Here is a 5,730-nt window from a genome sequence, read left to right as displayed (position 1 = left end):
AGACGTTCGATGAACCTTCTACCAGGCACTTCACTGCGAATCGCAGAGTAAAGATATAGATGTAGAATTTAGAATCATAAGTCTAGGATCCTAATAGATTGGTGCTGCCTATGTGAAGATATAACAGAGATACAGTTGGAAAGTAAATGTGATCTGCAAGAAAAGCGACGTTTAGGCGAAGCCCTGCAGGGTAAATTTAGTGTTTCAGAATTCGAGGAAGATTCTACAGGTAGGCACCGTGCGAGTAAGATGAAAGAGATAAGGGTGCGTACCGGATAGAGATCACAAACGGAGCGAGTATGTGTCTAATGCTGAGGGTTGCACATTTTACGAATCAAGGCGCCGCTGTTAGTGCTACACTGGCTTCTTCTTTCCCGGTAGGGTTCTGCGAAAATGACAAATGACGAGTCTGAGAACGTGGCCACTGTGGTTGCTTCCTATTGGTCGATTTGTTCTCTCCTACTGAAGTGTGCAGGTTTGAAAGACTAGTCGTGATGAAATACGGAAGCTGAATACACGATCGTGCTGTTGCAAAGTGCCACCGACAAGACGAAAATCACCGATTCTCGGGATCAGATGGCCTCTAACGAAGCTGTGTTTGTGCAACTGTGGACGGTGTGAGACGAAAATTAAGTGACGCACTTTATACAACTGCACATGGGCTCCACGAGACGAAGAGTGATCTCCGGAGAAAGTTCTATTGTATACTTCACGCTTCAGATAAAAAATATACGAAGATCGTCCAAGGCAAAGACGATGGTTGTATTCTTGATTATTCCTTCTCCATTAAGAGAAAGCATATGAGCTCACTCAAGCAAAAACAGGGTGCAGGCAACTTCAATTTGTGGGCTAATAGCGATTTCTCTAAATTATCATTCAGTTCTTTTACGTTTTCGAAGGCTGCTGCAAATTTACGATGGCTATTCGGAAAGTAAGGAACGATAGGTCGCGAAATGGAAACCACCGTGTAAATCAAAACCGTTTTATTTGCAGCAGTTAGCTACAACTTCCAGCTACTTATTTCCACGGTCGCCGATCCGACTTAGACGTTTTTCGCAGCGTTATACCAAGTTTCCAATACTCTCGTTATAGAAGGCAGCCGCCAGCGCTTTCCACCAATTCTCTACGCTGGCCTGCAGCTTGTTGTCTGTGCCAAAATGTTGCCTTCATAGCAGAGATGAAACTCAAAGGGAGACAATTACGGGCTGTACTGTGGGTAATCAAAGATTTCCAATTGAAAACGATGCCGGAGCATCTTCATTGCCCCTACAGAATGCGGCTGAGAATTGTCTTGAAGAAGAAAGCGCACGACAGTTATGTAATGTCAGCTGCGTAGCTTCAGGCGAAATTTCTCACCAGGCCCTCGTACTCGGCGGGCGACACTATTGTTCTAGATATCTTTATGTTCTCCCTGTGTGCTCAGAACTAAAAAGAATGACGTAACGCAATCGACGGGCATACTAGAGACACTGTTCAACACACCTGTGCAAAACTTAATCGGATTTTCACTGTGGTTTCCATTTCGCGACCGATAGTTCCTTACTTTCCCAATAACCCTCGTATTTTAATACTTGACCACGATTTAGGGAACACACTTCACCCTAGTATTCCGTTTTCTTGTAATGTTGTCACAGACTCAGTAACGCGTCGAAAGTGTGTGTATATATATCAACGAAATTCTTAGAAATTCTCTGGACAGAGGTTAAATGCAGACATGCTCATAAATTAAGGATAATGCTGATACATGGTGAAACAACGCTCTGGTGAGCGGCTTGTGGGTTTAAATCACCTCGGGGTATGACCATGGGGTGCATTTGACCTGCGGTCGTCGCACGGTGGCGCTGGCAGCAGTCCACATACGCAGAGGTGTGTTGGTGCATTTCAAAATACGGCGCAGCGAGTAAGTGTGCAAACGTTTTCAGACGAGCTAATGGTGACAGTGTGTTGAAAATGGCTCAAAGAACACATATTAACGACGCTATAAGTGTTAGAATACTAGGGCGACTGGAGGCTGGCGAAAAACAGCAGGTCGTAGCAAAGGCCCTCCGTGTGCCACAAAGTGTGATCTCAAGATTATGGCAACGATTCCAGCAGACAGGAAACGTGTCCAGGCGCTACAGTACGGGACGTCCACAGTGTACAAAACCACAAGGAAACCAATATCTCACCATCAGTGCCCGCAGACGACCACGGGGTACTGCAGGTAGCCTTGCTCGGGACCTTACCGCAGCCATTGGAACAGTTATCTCCAGACACACAGTCTACAGACGACTGAACAGACATGGTTTATTCGCTCGGAGACCTGCAAGGTGCATTCCACTGACCCCTCGTCACAGGAGAGCCCGTAAAGCCTAGTGTCAAGAACACAGTATACGGTCATTGGAACAGTGGTCCCAGGGTATGTTCACGGACGAGTTCAAGTATAGTCTGAACAGTGATTATCGCCGGGTTTTCATCTGGCGTGAACCAGGAACCAGATACCAACCCCTTAATGTCCTTGAAAGGGACATGTATGGAGGTCGTGATTTGATGGTGTGGGTTGGGATTATGATTGGTGCACGTACACCCCTGCATGTCTTTGACAGAGGAACTGTAACAGGTCAGGTGCATCGGGACGTCATTTTGCACCAGTATGTCCGCCTTTTCAGGGGTGCAGTGGGCCCCACCTTCCTCCTGATGGATGATAACGCACGGCCTCACCGAGCTGCCTTCGTGGAGGAGTACCTTGAAAGGATATCAGGCGAACGGAGTGGCCTGCCTGTTCTCCAGTCCTAAACCCATTGAGCACGTCTGGGATGCTCTCGGTCGACATATCGCTGCACATCTTCAAACCCCTACGACACTTCAGGCGCTCCGACAGGCACTGGTGCAAGAATGGGAGGCTATACCCCAGCAGCTGCTCGACCATCTAATCCAGAGTACGCCAACCCGTTGTGCAGCCTGTGTACGTGTGCATGGTGATCATATCCCATACTGATGTCGGGGTACATGCGCAGGAACAGTGGCGTTTTGTAGCACACGTGTTTCGGGACGGTTTTCTCAACTTATCACTAATACCGTGGACTTACAGATCTGTGTCGTGCGTGTTTCCTGTGTGCCTATGCTATTAGCGCCAGTTTTGTGTAGTGCCACGTTGTGAGGCACCACTTAATTTTTGAGCATGAGTGTGTAAGGGGCGATCAAAAAGTTTCCGTTCGGAGGTTGTACGATCCAGAATCAATGCCCTAATAAGGCAAATTGCCTTGAGCATTGCGGCAAACATCCCACCGACGTAACAGGTTGAAGATACCCGTTTGGTAAAATATCGTGTCTTCTTGCGTGAAGAAGTCCGTAGCTGCCTGCTGCACATCCTTGTCCGACAAGAATCATCGACCCTTCAAGGGCTTTTTAAAGGGACCGTAGGCGTCATAACCGCATGGTGAGAGACCAGTGTTATAGGGTGGGCGCTCGAGTCTCTCCCACTCGAGTTGGCGTAACTTTTGCGTTACGGCATTAGCGCTATGTGGACGCCTTGTGTCGAATAGCGATCAGCACAGAACTTGGCGCACATCTCCACAAGGGTGGTGTGCGACAGGTGCATGTCTACCGGTGTTTGTCCTTCGGCGGGCAAGAAATCAACAACAGTGCGTAGGTTCTGTTTGGACGCATTTGGTAGGAACGTCGTCATAGTTCGCTTTTTCGGATTTACTGAAAACGTGTCAAGACGACACGAACGCCACAATAGTCCCTCGCCTACACGTCGGTGCTTATACAACGGAACTGGAGTCGTGCTACGTTGCACATACTCTGCAGCGACACCATCAAAGCGAAACTTTTTGATCGTCCCTTATATTAAAGTAAATTTACAGCAGTCTTCGAAACAGTCTATACATACGTCGGTACATACAAACACGCAAACTCACGCAAGCACGCACACAATATATATACTACATTATTCGCTGCTAAGTCATGGCATTGTTTTGACATATATAACAATCGTCGTGCCAAACATTGCGTATGTAGCAGCGGTACCACGAGTCTGTTTACATTTGCGAACTCGTATACTCTCTCTCATTTCTGCGATAGTACAGTCCACTCGTACCCAACAACAGACTCAGGTGACGAATTTTTTTTTTTTAAGTTATGGGCAGGCAGCGTGGTGGACAGGAGGCAAGTCTCGGAGCGCATGATGCAGACGGCGAGTTCGAAGATGACGTCACAGGACCCGCAAGCGAATGCAGAGGCATGTAGACGGCCATTTTGTTTCTCGCTGAGTACGTTCTACATTTACATCCACGTGATTACTCTGCTATTCACAATAAAGTGCCTGGCCGAGGGTTCAATGAACCACCTTCAAGCTGTCTCTCTACGGTTCCACTCTCGAACGGCATGCGGGAAAAACGACCACTTAAATTTTTCTGTGCGAGCCCTGATTTCTCTTATTTTATCGTGATGATCATTCCTCCCCATGTAGGTGCGTGCCAACAGAATGTTTTCGCAATCTACGGAGAAAACTGGTGATTGGAATTTCATGAGAAGATCCCGTCGCAACGAAAAACGCCTTTGTTTTAATGATTGACACTTCCATTCCCGTATCATGTCTGTGACACTATCTCCCCTATTTCAGGATAATACAAAACGGCTGCCCTTCTTTGTACTTTTTCGATGTCATCCGTCAGTCCTACCTGATGCGGATCCCACACCGCACTGAAATATTCCAGAATAGGGCGGACAAGAGTGGTGTAAGAAGTCTCTTTGGTAGACCTGTTGCACCTTTTAAGTGTTCTACCATTGAATCGCAGTCTCTGGTTTGCTCTACCCACAATATTATTTATGTGATCGTTCCAATTTAGGTTATTTGTGACTGTAATCCCTAAGTATTTAGTTGAATTTACAGCCTTCAGATCTGTGTGGCTTATCGCGCAATCGAAATTTAGCTGATTTCTTTTAGTACTCATGCGAGTAACTTCACACTTTTGCTTATTCAGGGTCAACTGCCACTTTTCGCACCATACAGATATCTTATCAAAATCATTTTGCAAGTCGTTTTGATCATCTGATGACTTTACAAGGCAAACAATCTAAGACGGCTATTCAGATTGTATATATACTAAAATGGTATCTGTTCTTTCGGACATGTCCGAAAGAACAGATACCATCTTAGTATATATATAGTTCAGACTCACCGGCCACTTGACCATCTTCTTCTTCTGTGCGAATGCACAAACAGTGCCGGAACTCTAACGGAAATCGGCAACGCGCCGCGAGTAATGAGTATAATGGGCGGGGGCACTACGAATGTAGTGCGGGAAAATACGTTGAGAATGTGGGTTTCGCAGGAGGCGTGCCAGAGATAAATCCCTGCAGTCGCGCTATCCTCTGTTTGCTCGGTGGCTCAGATGGACAGAGCGTCTGCCATGTAAGCAGGAGATCCCGGGTTCGAGTCCCGGTCGGGGCACATATCTTCATCTGTCCCTGTTGACGTATGTCAACGCCTGTAAGCAGCTAAGGGTGTTCATTTCATTGTGATTTTATTCAGATTGTCTCCTATGTCGTTAATATAGATCAGGAACAATAGAGAGCCTATAACACTTTCTTGGGGAACGACGGATATTACTTCTGTTTTACTCGATGACTTCCATCTATTACTACGAACTGTGACCTTTCTGACAGGAAATCACGAATCCAGTCGCAAAACTGAGGCGATACTCCGAAGGCACGCAGTTTCGTTAGAAGACGCTTGTGAGGAAC

The 5,730-nt window shown here is 46.6% G+C and overlaps 1 non-coding gene across 1 annotated transcript; it reads left to right on the top strand.

Annotated features, from left to right (window-relative positions):
* Positions 1–5,364: 5,364 nt before the first annotated feature.
* On the top strand, positions 5,365–5,437 carry Trnat-ugu. Its single transcript has one exon. It is a non-coding gene; the product is annotated as a tRNA-Thr (tRNA).
* Positions 5,438–5,730: the final 293 nt, after the last annotated feature.

The sequence above is a fragment of the Schistocerca americana genome, chromosome 8, assembly GCF_021461395.2.
Source record: "Schistocerca americana isolate TAMUIC-IGC-003095 chromosome 8, iqSchAmer2.1, whole genome shotgun sequence".
NCBI classification, from domain to species: domain Eukaryota; kingdom Metazoa; phylum Arthropoda; class Insecta; order Orthoptera; family Acrididae; genus Schistocerca; species Schistocerca americana.
This window is presented reverse-complemented; position numbering and strand designations above follow the sequence as displayed.